Raw genomic sequence first — 14,457 nt, forward strand, 5'->3', positions numbered from 1 at the left:
TACTCTTACATATTTAAGTAAACATTATACACTACTAAGGGTGAAGATGGCTTTAAAAACTTTGGAAATTTGGCCAGGTGCGGTAGCTCATGCCTGTAATCCCAGCACTTTGGGAGGCCAAGGCGGGCGGATCACCTGAGGTCAGGAGTTGGTCAGCCTGGCCAACATGGTGAAACCCCTACTCTACTAAAAATATAAAAATTAGCTGGGTGTGGTGACGGGTGCCTGTAATCCCAGCTAGCGGGGAGGCTGAGGCAGGAGAATGAATCACTTGAACCCAGGAGGTGGAGGTTGCAGTGAGGTGAGGTTGCACCACCACACTCCAGTCCAGGCAACAGAGTGAGACTCTGTCTTAAAAAAAAAAAAAACTTTGGAAATTTCTTAATATATTATAGTTACAATAGTAAGGATGCTGAGAAATCTTATTTCAATAAGAAAATAAAGACACAATACAATTAGCTTGACAATAATATCAGTAGTGAATTAACATTCATGTTAAAATTTAAAGCAAAGATAATTTCCTGATGCTACTCCAGGGATTAAAAGAATAATTAGCTGTAAAATGATAATATAATTAGGATGCTTTCAACTGCAAATACAGAAACCCCAAATCAAACTAGCTTAAGGTAATTTGTTGACTCATCCACAACAAGCTCAGTGGTGAGCTGGGGTTCAGAGATGGCTCAATCTAGGGCTCCAGCTCCCTTTTCTGCACCTCCCTGGGCTCTGCCGTCCAGGGAGTATCAATTTCACACTCTTGACTGACAGCAGTTCCTGACCACAACAGCAATACCAGATGAAAATAGATTATTTTCCTCTGCCTCTCAAAAGTGAGAAAGCGTTTCCCCAAAGCCTCCAGTGAGTTTTCCTTCATGTCTCATTTCTGGACTTATAATCATGGGAATGTCATGTTCTGGCAGGCTAAGGCTGAATTCTGAACTAATCACTGCCACGGAGAATTACCAAGATTGGATTAATCTAAATCCATTCTCTAAATTTAGATTAATCAAGGCCTATCCCTGGACCTGGGTCACTCCTAGAATCCATAGGCTGCTGAAAATAGAATAGAAAGGCTATTGAGAAAAATCATAGTATCTCTATATTATATACATATTATATATCCTCTATATAATACTCAAACCTATCTCATTAATAAAATTTTATATTCATAGCTATATGAAAGGACAAATTTTATATTCATATCTATATGAAAGAGCTGCACTACTACCCTGTCATGAATGCTATTACATTTAATGAGAAACTGTAGTACTTCTCTGAAGGCAATTTCATGTAGTGTTTGGCTAAGAACTAGAAAATAAGAAAGAAAAAGGGGACAATGAGAAGCCCAAGTAGCTGCCACAACATCTCTGTGCTGAACTGTGACCATAGCTGCTAGAAGAGTCCTTGAGTTCACAACTCCAAAGACATGGCTTATCCCCTAGCCCCAGATGACTGGAGACTGGAAAGAAGGAGGGGGCTATCACACCAACAGCAGCAAGAACCAGAGGTTATCCTGGCAGTAAGGGAGCAACTTTATTTATTTATTTTTTTTAATTTAAAAGAACTATACAATCTCAAAAAACATAGTTATTGAAGGGCATTATCCCTAAGGTCAAAAAGCCCTTTGTTTAAATTATACTACAGAGCTATAGTAACCAAAATGGCATGATACTAGCATAAAAACAGACACATACATCAGTGGAACAGAATAGAGAACCCAGAGATAAATCTATACATCTACAGTGAACTCATTTTGACAAAGGTGCCAAGAACATACACTGGGGGATAAATGGTGCTGGGAGAACTGGATATCTGTATGCAGAAGAATGAAACTAGACCCCTAACCCCCACCATACACAAAAATCAAATCAAAATGGATTAAAGACTTACATCTAAGACTTCAAATTATGAAACTACTAAAAGAAAACATTGTCGAAACTCTCCAGGACGCTGGGTTGGGCAAATATTTCTAGAGTAATACTCTGCAAGCACAGCCAACCAATGTAAAAATGAACAAACAGGATCACATCAAGTTAAAAAGCTTCTGTACAGCAAAGGAAACAATCAGCAAAGTGAAGAGACAACCCACAGAATGGGAAAAAATATTTGCAAACTACCCATCTGAGAAGCTATTAATAATCAGAATATATAAGGAGCTCAAACAGCTCTACAGGAAAAAAATCTAATAATCTGATTTTAAAATGAGCAGAAGACATAAGCAGACATTTTTCAAAAGAAGACATACAAATGGCAAACAGATACATGAAAAGGTACTCAACATCATTGATCATCAGAGAAATGCAAATCAAAACTACAATGAGATATCATCTCACCCCAGTTAAAATGGCTTTTATCCAAAAGACAGGCAATAACAAACGCTGGCAGGGATGTGGAGAAAAGGGAACCCTTGTACACTGTTCGTGGGAATGTAAATTAGTACAGCCACTATGGGGAACAGTTTGAAGGTTCCTCACAAAATTAAAAATAGAGCCATCATATGACCCAGCAATCCTGCTCCAAAAGAAAGGAAATGAGTATGTCAAAGAAATAACTGCACTCCCATGCTTATTGAAGCACTATTCCAAATAGCCAAGATTTGGAAGCAATCTAAGCATCCATCAACAGATGAATGGACAAAGAAAATGTGGTACATATACACAATGGAGTACTATTCAGCCATAAAGAGAATGAGATCCTGTCATTTGCATCAACATGGATGGAACTGGAGGTCATTATATTAAGTGAAATAAGCCAGGTACAGGAAGACAAACTTCACAAGTTCTAATTTATTTGTGGGAGCTAAAAATCAAAATAATTGAATTCATGGAGGTAAAGAGTAGAAGAATGGTTAGGTTGGGAAGGGTAGTGGGGGGTAGGGGAAAGTGGTAATGGTTAATGGGTACAAAAAACAGTTAGAAAGAATAAGACCTAGTATTTGCTAGGACAACAGGGTGACTATAATCAAAAATAATTTAATTATACATTTTAAAATAACTACGAGTATAATTGGAATGTTTGTAACACAAAGGATAAAAATGCTTGAAGTGATGGATATTCCATTTGCCCTGATGTGATTATTATTACTCACTGCATGCCTGTATCAAAATATCTCATGTAACCCATGAATATATACATCTACTATGTACCCACAATTTTTTAAAAAAGCCTTTTTGTATTTCAAAAGTCTTTTTGAGAGAATCATTTTTTGGCAGCACATGATATAATAATTCATGTTCAAAATGACGTCCCTGAGTCATCCTGACTCATGAGCAATCCATGACCCACCAGGAGGCATGCAGCCCACCCAGCTGGAAATACAATCCAACATCTAAGTGTAGGAGGCAAGATTCCAAAGGTATTTCCATGTTGTTCAAATATGCCTCAACATTCATTTTTTGATGGTTTTAAAGTAGTCCCAGTTTCCTCATTAATATTTATCTAGTCAATACAATAGGAAATATAAATTGTAAGAAAACATTCCCAAGGGAATGACTCAAAGACATTTTCATTTTGAATTTAAAAACTCTCTCTCTCTCTAATGGATTTTGCTTTCCTGAATTGACTCTTACGCTAAATGGTTGCTTATAACATAAGGAGACAGGGAAATAAGTATGAAAGAGAATCACAGAATTACAGACTTGAGAAGTACTTTAGAGATCATTTAGTTGAGTCCTGTCTGTGTAGCTAAGGAAACTGAGGCCGAGAGAGACGCAGCAATTTACCCAGATTCATGAAGACCAACAAAAAAAGGTTAGGTTAAAATCAAGTTTTGGCACTGAAAGATCAGGCCTTCCCAAAGAGGAATACAAGAGATACGTACAAGAATGTCCACATCTTGGTGGGGAAACCTCTTCTTTAAGGGTCATAGTATAGAACACAGGCAACAACTTAAATGTCCACCAACTGCAGAATGCCTTGGTACACAAGAAGAGAAGGAATACTTGAGCAGTGAACAAAAGCCATATTTATCAACATAGATGAATCTAAAAAGATGACGGTAAGTGAAAAGAACAAGTTGCAGAAATATACAGTCAAACCAATTTGTATATTTCTGAAAAAATATTTAAAATACCAACACAACAGTATTATCATTCATATATATGTATAATTAAAGTATAAAACATGGATAGGAATGATTATTAACAAATTGAGGATAATACTCAATGTTACCTCTAGAGAGAAATGGAAGAGGAGGGATTCATAGAGGACTTCGACTCTATAATTTATTATTTCCAAAATTGAGTGGTGGGTACATGGACATGGGAATGTTTTATATTAGCTATACTTTAATAGGTCTAAAAGTTTTTGAAATTCTTTTAAAAAGCAAATATTAGTAACCTGGAAAACATACATGGAGGCATGTTCATTAATGGCAGTTAAAAACCAAAGCAAATTTTAGAGATGAGGGGTACCTTACAAGATTTAGTCAGGTGAAAAGGAGGCTCTATCGCCCTTATTTAATACAGTATAAAGAGGTCCTGTGAGCCCTTGGTAGCCCACCCTATCCATCCCTGGTCACCAATGGCTTACAGCCCTTCTTTGTATCGAACAAGGGTGGTATGGCAGTGCCTGCTCTTTCCCTGACTAAATCTTCTAGGGTACATTTTATCTCTGAAATTTTGGTTGATTTTTCTACCACCATTAATGAATGCATGCCTTCACACGTCAGATTTCCAGATAACTAATACTGGATCAAGTTCAGATTGGATCAAGTTCAGAAAGTGAGGGGCAGAGCAGGGAACTGGGGTGGCAAGGAATGCTAGCTACTCTGATTTCAAGCAGGGGGTTTGGGGACTTTTCTTCTCCACCTCGTGGAAAAGGAGTTTTGACTTGGACCAAGAAAAAGTGAAGAATACACATTTGGGTCACTGTTGGGAGTGGCACTCTGGCAGGAAGAACAAAGGAGTTCTGATTTTCCATTCAAGTGAAGAAGGCAGACAAGCCATTGCCACACCCTTGGGGTGGGAGGTTTGGGCCAGAAGGCTCTTTCCTGCACCTCTGAGGAGAAGGCAGTTGGGTATTTGAGGTTTCTGCATTGTCCAGGGCAACCCACAGGGCACCAGAGCTCCCAGATACCTCACCATGAGGCACCAGTGAGGGGTAAGGAGCAAGCACTTACCCAGAGTACTGCTTATCAGCGATTTCTCAGCAACCAGTGATGTCGCTGGAGGCAGCTGAGGGGAAGGGCTTGGCCAGCAAAACAGAGAGAAGGAAACTTCCAACCTGGCCCAAGTCCATAGTTAACAGATCTAACAGGGAAAAGGAACTTGGAATGAGCAGTACTGGGCCACTTTTCATTCCACAAATTAGATATAATTGAACATGGGAAAGGGCCAGATTGACAAGAGTCTTTTACACTAAAGTTAAACTAGTCAGTCAACAGATGTTAATAACATAATCTTTTCTGTTTCAAGAGAATAGGGAGGTTGCCCCTGGGTTTGTGAATGGGTGAAAGGATACCATTGCTGGAGTGTGGGAAAGAGTACTTTTCTTGGCCTTCGGAACTCTCTCTCTAGGGCCAGCTAGTTCTCCTGACCTCCAGCATGAGCTGTGACTTGATGAATTTTGGCCGGTGGGTGGTGCAGCTTAGAACACACACAGCTCTCCTGCTTTGGGTACTATCTTAGGGAAGTCTGCTGCCTGGTCCAGAAAAATCAGGGGTAGAAAAACATCAGGGACCTTCAACTAAGGTTTTCTATACCTGGTTCCCACTGAATTTCTTTTGAAAGACTAATTTGGCTGCAGTCATGAGAACCTTGAAAAAAAATTCAGACTTCTGGGTCATTCAGCCTTTCAATGAATGATAACAATGAAAGATTTCAATGCTGGGTTTACTCACAGCACTGCACATTTTTCTACAAAGGTTATCTATCCCCTTTGACCCACTTTAAGAAGCAGAAGTTAAATACTGTGCTTTTACAACTAAAAAGGAGGAAAAAAAGGACTTTGTTTCAAAAGTACATTTGGAAACATGTGTGATCCCAGGCTATCTGAATATGGGTTATGTGGTTTGTCTATTTACATTTCAGAGATCTTCCAGAAATAGAAAAATAGTTTCTCAAATATTGAAGTCTACTTTAAAGAAATGCTACATTCACCTCCTTGCTTAAGATTTTTATTAACAATAAAGATACAGTTCTTGCCAGTTTTGAAACTTTCTTTGACAATCAAATTTTGCTTATACTTTTTTTGGTGTGAATTTAGATTAATGAAATTTTAGAGTAGCTGATTTTAGGATAATTAGTTGAAATCTCTAATTAGAAAAATTGACTACTGAAATAAAAAAAAATGAGTTATAAACTGAAGCTTTAAACTATTTTTTTCTCAAAATAAAGGACTTGGAGAAAATGTACAAGTAGAAATAAATTAAGAATGTTACTTAGATCGAGGCTGGGAACAGTGGCTCATGCCTGTAATCCCAACATTTAGGGAGGTTGAGGTGGGAGGATCACTTGAGGCCAGGAGTTGGAGACCAGCCTGGGCAATATAGTGAGATCCCATCTCTAAAAAAATAAAATAAAAATTAGCTGGGTGTTGTGGCACGTGCCTGTGGTCCTAGCTACTTGGAAGGCTGAAGTGGGAAGATAGCTTGAGGCCAGGAGTTAAAGGCTACAGTGAGCTATGATCATTGCACCACCACTCCCCAGCCCTGGCATGGCATGAGACTATTCTCAAAAAAAGAAAAAAGAAAAAAAAAACACGTTACTTAGATTGAAAGAAAAGAGTTCAAGGCATTGTTCTTTCACAAATATACATCACATTAAGTTATAAAGCTATTTTCACCAAGTACAAGTTATTTTGCTGGATATATTTAGAACTATTTAAATTTGGGTTTATTTATATTAAAATTGACTGTTGTTTGAAAATTAGAAAGTCTAAAGTTTAAGAGGAAAAACACAATAAAAGTAAGTTTAGAAAACATTTAACAACAGTGTGAAATGATCACTGGCAGCCAAATATGTTTATGTTAGCTTTGTTCAACCCAACAGAGGAAAAGGGGGCATTTTTTTTAAGGGGGACAAACAAATGGTCAGCAAATATAACTTGCCCTTAAAAAAAATACCTGATAAACTAAGAAGACGGACTAGAATTTTCTGATGTGTTTGGTTCTTACATCCTATGAATAGGAAGTGGCAAATTAAATGCCATTTATGTATAAGTCAACAGTGATACACATTACCACTTCCTGCTGAAAAAGCTGAATGGCTTTACACTGTTTTAGAATTTTCTATTTGTTACTAAATTAAATTCAATTCTTGGCATTCTTCATATGACAGCTGTACCCATAAGATCTAATCATACCAACAAAATATAACAAACTCATAAACTAATTCCAGAAATTAGGAAGAATTTACTAATTTCTCTTTGAGCCATAAACATGCATTACAGATATACAAATGGTACAATTAAGAATAGTTTTAAATAATGTCTCTATTTGAGTCTTGAAGGGCTTTAATTTGTAAGATTAAAATATAATGATCTAATTAACTCTTAACATATCTCTGGGAAATAAATGAGCAAAATAAATAATTATATATCAAATGATAACTACCAAAATATGTGTTGAATCACAAATAAAAGGTTTCTATAATGCTAGAACTACCAAAAGTCAAGAAAGACAGAAATAGCAAACAAAGTGTAATAACACAGCTACAATTCAGATAAAGTATGCAGAAACAATTAGGAAACACTAAGAATTTTAAATCTGATTAAGGAGCCAGCAGAGATTACCCAGCATTCAGCTCACCATTTGAGCCAGGCCAAAAGACTTCATGACAAGTCTCTTTTGCAAATCTTGCACTTTGAAAAGGAAATGTGTTTCAAGCGTTACTCAATCTAGAAGTAGCAATAAGCTTGACGATGTCAAAATGTGGATTTTAGAGATTCTCAGTGAACAGATGTTTTACCTTCAATAAAGTCTCTTTTCACAAAGGGGCTAACTGGTGAACAGCCTTTAACTCCTGGCCTCAAGCTATCTTCCCACTTCAGCCTCTCAAGTAGCTAGGACCACAGGCACATGCCACCACACCCAACTAGTTTTTAATTTTTTTTTTTTTTAGAGATGGGGTCTCACCATGTTGCCCAGGCTGGTCTCCAACTCCTTTCCTTTTATTCTTTCTTAAAGAATAAAAGTTCATCGGGAGGCTGAGGCAGGAGAATGGTGTAAACCCGGGAGGCGGAGCTTGCAGTGAGCTGAGATCCAGCCACTGCACTCCAGCCTGGGCGACTGAGCGAGACTCCGTCTCAAAAAAAAAAAAAAAAAAAAGAATAAAAGTTCAGAATGCTTCTGAGCTTCCATTTCTTTCCCCATTATTAATTCATCACTATCTCAAGAACCAAACTGCTCCAAAACAAAACCAGTTGTGTCTCTCCTGCTCCATCCATTGTTTCCAATAAAGTGTACCTTTGTAGCAGGAAAATCCCTCTAGTATGAATCTCTATTACTTCCTAAACCTAGAATTTCCTTGTTTGAATTCTGACAGCTCAGTCAGGTCTGTTTCTTTTAAGGGTGAGGTGAATACTCTGAAGACATTCAAAAACTGAAGTTAAAAAAAAAAAAAAGAAGAAGTAGTAAATCCCTGATTTTAGGCACTAAGGCACTATTGCTAAGGGAAGACCATATTGCCAAATCACTGGAATTATCACTGGAAAAAATTACAGCTACATTCCAATGATGCTGCACCAAAAATGCAGTGAAACTGATTATTTGGCTCTTTCCAAGTATTGACCATGTATCATACTTTCCATTCATTTAGAGGTAAGTGAAAGCTAAAAAAAAAACTAATAGAACTAAGTAACAACACTACATAGTACAACTAACTAAAAACAAATGATATATCTTTTCCCTTTTAGAATGAACTCTTAAAAGAAAAAATAAAAAAGATTGTTATCCACATAATATATCAGATAGCAACCAGGGTTAAAACAAACTTTAGCTATATATACTTTTTTTACTTTCCAGGAAAATTCCCAAGTCACTTTGTTCAGAAATATTTCAGCTTATATTGGTAGGAACTGTAAAATTTGGTAATTTTCCCCACCCAGTTAATACAAATAAACATTTTAGCAGAGAGGGGAAGAGGAAGGGTCTTCACCAAATTACTAGAGGCAGTAGAGAAAAATCTAAAGTCATACTCTCCCAGCCTGGGCAACATAGTGAGAGCCCATCTCTACAAATTAAATTAAAAATTAGCTGGGCGTGGTGGCACATGCCTATAGACCTAGCTACTCGGGAGACAGAGACAGGAAGATCATTTGAGCCTAGGAGTTCAAGGTTACAGTGAGCTATGACTGTGCCACTGCACTCCCACCTGGGAAACAGAGCAAGGCCCTGTCTCTAAAATAATATAATAATTAGTAAAATCATATTCTTTCCTGCAGGCCTGCCTCTTCCTTCTCTCATCCTCTTATCCCCCTGACTTTTCTCTAAATAAAAAGTGATAAGAGGCCGGGCATGGTGGCTCACGCCTGTAAGCCCAGCACTTTGGGAGGTCAAGGCAGGCAGATTACCTGAGGTCAGGAGTTCAAAACCAGCCTGTCCAACATGGCGAAACCCTGTCTCTACTAAAAATACAAAAATTAGCTGGGTATGGTGGTGCATGCCTGTAATCCCAGCTACTCGGGAAGCTGAGGCAGGAGAATTGTTTGAACCCAGGAGGCAGAGGTTGCAGTGAGCCGAGATCACACCACTGCACTCCAGCGTGGGTGACAAGAGCAAGACTCTGTCTCAGCAGCAACAACAACAACAAAAAAGTGATAAGAGATGATAAAATAAACAAACATAACTGCAAACTTCCAGTGTTCTGAATCTAGTTAACAAGAGCCTTTTCTTGATCAAAACCAACATCAATGCCACAAAAGTGTATGAAAATTAAGCAGCACTTACAGTTAACTGTAGCCAGTGTGATGGAAGGATAATTATAATAAGCTATTGCTGATAAGTAAAGTTATAACCAACAGAGTAATGCAGGTAAGAGGATGAGTAAAAAAATTAACATTTTGGTACAAATGCCGTATTTTTGCCAATCAATAATGAAAAACTACCAGTGACTACATCCTCCTGATTTGTAAGCACAATCCTCTATGATAAAAAAGTTTGAAGGTGACAACACCTTCATGGCCAATTACACTTATCTATATATGTAGCCATTCACCTTAAAATAAAGACACTCTTCTAACTTTACAGGGTGCCAAAGGATTCTGTCCTCTATTACTTCCTTGGTTTGGCTTCTTTTTTTTTTTTTTTTTTTTTTTTTTGAGACAGAGTCTTGCTCTGTCACCTAGGCTGGAGTGCCGTGGTGCGATCTCGGCTCACTGCAACCTCTGCCCCCAGGGTCCAAGAGATTCTTGTGCCTCAGCCTCCAGAGTAGTTGGAATTACAGGCACGCGCCACCACGTCTGGCTAATTTTTGTATTATTAGTAGAGACATGGTTTCATCAGGTTGGCCAGAATGGCTCGAACTCCTGACCTCAGGCAATCTGCCCGCCTTGGTCTCCCAAAGTGCTGGGATTACAGGTGTGAGCGACCATGCCTTCTTTTCAAATACTGGAGAAATACATTAAGGATCACTGAATGTCTGTGAGCACCTATCTTCCTCAGGCATATTTTTCCAAGTTACAAAATGCTTTTCAAACAGGTCATCATCAGGCGGTCACCCCAAATGACTGACATGTAAGATACTGAAGACTCATTTGGAAATCTCGAGCCTGACTTTGAGTCCTGAAGGGCAATGACCCTTATTTCTATAGCAGAATACCTGGGAGTGTATATGCCTTTTCTTAGGCATGCATAGAAATACTTCCTGGAAAATAGCTTTCCTCCTCTCCCCCACCCCTTATTTCCCAATGCTGGGGTAGCCACTGAAGCCTTTGTGTCTTATTTACCATGAAGGAATATTTTGAAGCTATTAGAAGTGATCCTTGATTGTTACCAAGGTTATATAGAGATCTCAAAAATATTTATGTTATCATGTTATAAACGTGGCAAAATATAAAATGCACTGTCTGCAACTATGCAGAAAATACATGTACATACGGAAAGCAACGTGTAAAACAATTAAGTAGCTATGTTAGGCTAAGTATATTAATGTGAGATGATTTTCAAAATTACAAACTAAAATTTTCACTTACATTATTTTTGCATTAATACGTTTTGAAGCAAATATTATACATACGATAGTGAAAACAGTACTCGCTATAAGTATACTTCAAATTCTGAATTAAAGAAGCTTTTAGGGGCTGCCCTTGCAAAATCTTAGCATTTAGTATAATGTTGTTTCTATGGGGAAAAAAAGCACAAAAAATGGCACCAAACAACTAATTCACACACTCCATCAAAAAAGCTGGTGTTAAGTGGGGACTGCAATCATTATCTACCAAACAGCCCACACAAATTTGTTCCTCCTTCTCTAATACTGCAGTTCCGGTTTATTTGCTGTCACCTGCAAGACAGCATGCGGGAAACAAAGAAAGGGATCAAGATGTGAACTTGCTTTCACGCGCTGTGTTTTATGACCATCTGCAGAAACAAATCCAGGAGGAAAGGCATCGTTTGCAGAATTCATTTTTCCAGGCTATCCCTGTCCCTAATTAACACAGATAATTCTGAGTTTGCCATATCATAATTTATTAACCATATTAAATTAATCTAATCAGCTGTAAAACAGGAGAGGGCAACAGTACAAGTTTTAATAAAGTGAGCTCACTGGGGCAGGGTTCTGTAGCTCACACCTATAATCCCAGCACTTTGGGAGACCAAGCAGGAGGATCGCTTGAGCCCAGGAGTTTGAGACCAGCTTGGGAAACATAGGAGACTCTATCTCTACAAAAAAAAAATAAAACAATTAGCCAGGTGTGGTGGTGTGTGCCTGTAGTTCCAACTACTTAGGAGGCTAAGGTGGGAGAATTGCTTGAGCCTAGGAGGTCGAGGCTGCAGTGAGCCATGTTTGTGTCTCTCATTGTCACTGGGTCAGGAACTACACTCCAGCAGTGGGTGACAAATGTGAGACACGTGTGAATCAGAGCAACTCCATCGAAAAGGAAGAAAAGGATAAGATGAAAGCTGAAACGGAAAGAGCTCCATAAGGAGAAGGCAAAGGAAAGGAAAGTGAAAGGAAAGAGAAAGGAAAGGAAAGCAGAAAGGAAAGGAAAGGAAGACCTTGCTGATAAAACAGGTTGCCCTAAAGGAGCCAGCCCAAACCCACCAAAAACAAAATGGCCACGAGTGACCTCTGGTCGTCCTCACTGTTACATTCCCACCAGCACCATGACAGTTTACAAATGTCATGGCAACGTCAAGAAGTTACCCTATATGGCCTAAAGAGGGGAGGCATGAATAATCCACCCTTTGTTTAGCATATCATCAAAAAATAACCACAAAAATGGGCAACCAGCAGCCCTCGGGGCTGCTCCGTCTATGGAGTAGCCATTCTTTTACTCATTTACGTTCTTAATAAACTTGCTTTCACTTTGCACTGCAGACTCGCCCTGAATTCTTTCTTGCATAAGATCCAAGAACCCTCTTTTGGGGTCTGGATCAGAATCCCTTTCCTGTAACACAAAGAAGTAAAGAAATGTGAAAACACAATGACTATGTATTTTTAACCTCAAATGGTCTATCAGCAGAATGAGAAGTGTGAAGGAAAATGTCACTGGCCATTTTAGGAACAGATCACAACCATAGATGGCAAATCTTTGCATGAATTTCTGAGGGTAAGAGAAGAAAGCAGGAAAAAATGTGTGCATTCTGAAAAATTGATATTTAATCTATTTTGGATAGGTAATATACCTTTGCAGGCCTCAAAGTTGAAGGCTGAAGTCTGTATTTGGAGACTATGATACTGAAGTCAGAAAAGTGGGAGATTTGGCCCCTTATCAGATTTAAAACCAATTCCTTATCCTACATGTGAGTATAATCCATGTATCAAATTGTAGATAAATACATATATATATAATCCATAGATCAAATTGTAGTTTTCTGTTCTGAAAACTGACGGAGGCTGCTTCATTCTAGCTATGTAACAGACATGGCTAAAGAGTGCTCAACCACACATGATAGATACAATAAGGTTTACCTGAGTCAAATGAAGTCAAATTTAGCAAAAATCAAATTGACTAATGAAAGGGCAAATTTCAAGATTTAATTTGACAAAGAATGAGTGGCTGGGCACGGTGGCTCACACTGTAATCCCAGCACTTCGGGAGGCATAGGTGAGAGGATCACTTGAGCCCAGGAGTTCAACACCAGCCTGGGAACACAGCAAAATCCCGTCTCTACAAAAAATACAAAAATTAGCCGGGCAGGTGGCAAGCGCCTGTAGTCACAGCTACTGAGAGGGTTGAGGTGAGTGGATCGCTTGAGCCCAGGAGGTCGAGGCTACAGTGAGCTATGATCACACCACTGTACTCCATCCTGGGTGACAGAGCCAGACCTTCTCTCAAAAAGAAAACAACAACAAAAACAAAAACAAAAAAACAGAGAAGGAAAAAAATAATAAATTACTCTTGTCAATTAGCTAAACAAGAAAAAAGAAAAAGAATTAGTGGGCACCTCCATGAGCCTGACACTATGCTAGGCACTGAGGAATTCAACAATGAAGTTATGAGTCTCAAGGAGCTCCTACGCTAATAGTCATTAAAATTTCATCATGTGAAAATCCTACTCCATACTGGTGTCTTTGTTAAAGACAATATTCCAAGGTTCGCTGTTCAGGAGCAGGAATTAACAACAGATGACAAACTAACAAAACCATGATTTCCTAAAATGTGACACTGTCTGCTTTAATTCTGCCATTTCCAGAAGCAAGCATATATTTATCACCCAAAAGGCTGAGAGTAAGCAAGTGGCATTTGTCTGTCACAAATGACAAAAAATGTAATTAGTAACTTTTCATGTTGTTTAGAAACAAATTCGGCTTAAAATATATGACAGCAATAGAAATTAAAAGTACTCAATACACCACTACTTTTGCATTCTCTCCTAGCACTCCAGTAAATAAACTCTAGTCTTGGTCAAGTTTGAAATTCTGACTTGTAAGACCTTTGATGACTAGCTAAAAATAAAAATTATCAAACATATTTATAAGGAATGGTAATACTAAAAACTCCATCACAGTTAAGTTACATTAACAAAGGCTAAGGGGCTCAGCAAACTTTGGTAGTGCAGCTGCAGTCTTGAATCCTGACTCCAAAGTCCTTTGTTTGATAAGCATTATGATATTACATTAAAGATGATATTATATTTATTGTGTACCTACTATGTGCCAGGTAGAACTATAGGAAATAGCCATCCCTAACCCTCATTTCACTGATAAAGAACCTACGGCTCTAAGAGGTTGAGTAACTTATACAAAATAACAAGAAAGTGGCAGAGCTGGGGTTTCAGCCCATGTCTGCCCATCTCTGACGTCTGATTTTCCCTTGTTGGGCTAAGGATGAGAATTCTGTGTCTCAAGTGAC

At 38.4% G+C, this 14,457-nt stretch overlaps 1 protein-coding gene across 2 annotated transcripts in view; it reads right to left on the bottom strand.

Moving 5' to 3' along the window:
• RAB8B (RAB8B, member RAS oncogene family) overlaps nucleotides 1–14,457 on the bottom strand; it is a 78,056-nt gene that overhangs the window by 28,316 nt on the left and 35,283 nt on the right. The gene's annotated exons all lie outside the window — the stretch shown is intronic.

This window comes from Papio anubis, chromosome 7 (genome assembly GCF_008728515.1).
Source record: "Papio anubis isolate 15944 chromosome 7, Panubis1.0, whole genome shotgun sequence".
Lineage (NCBI taxonomy): Eukaryota > Metazoa > Chordata > Mammalia > Primates > Cercopithecidae > Papio > Papio anubis.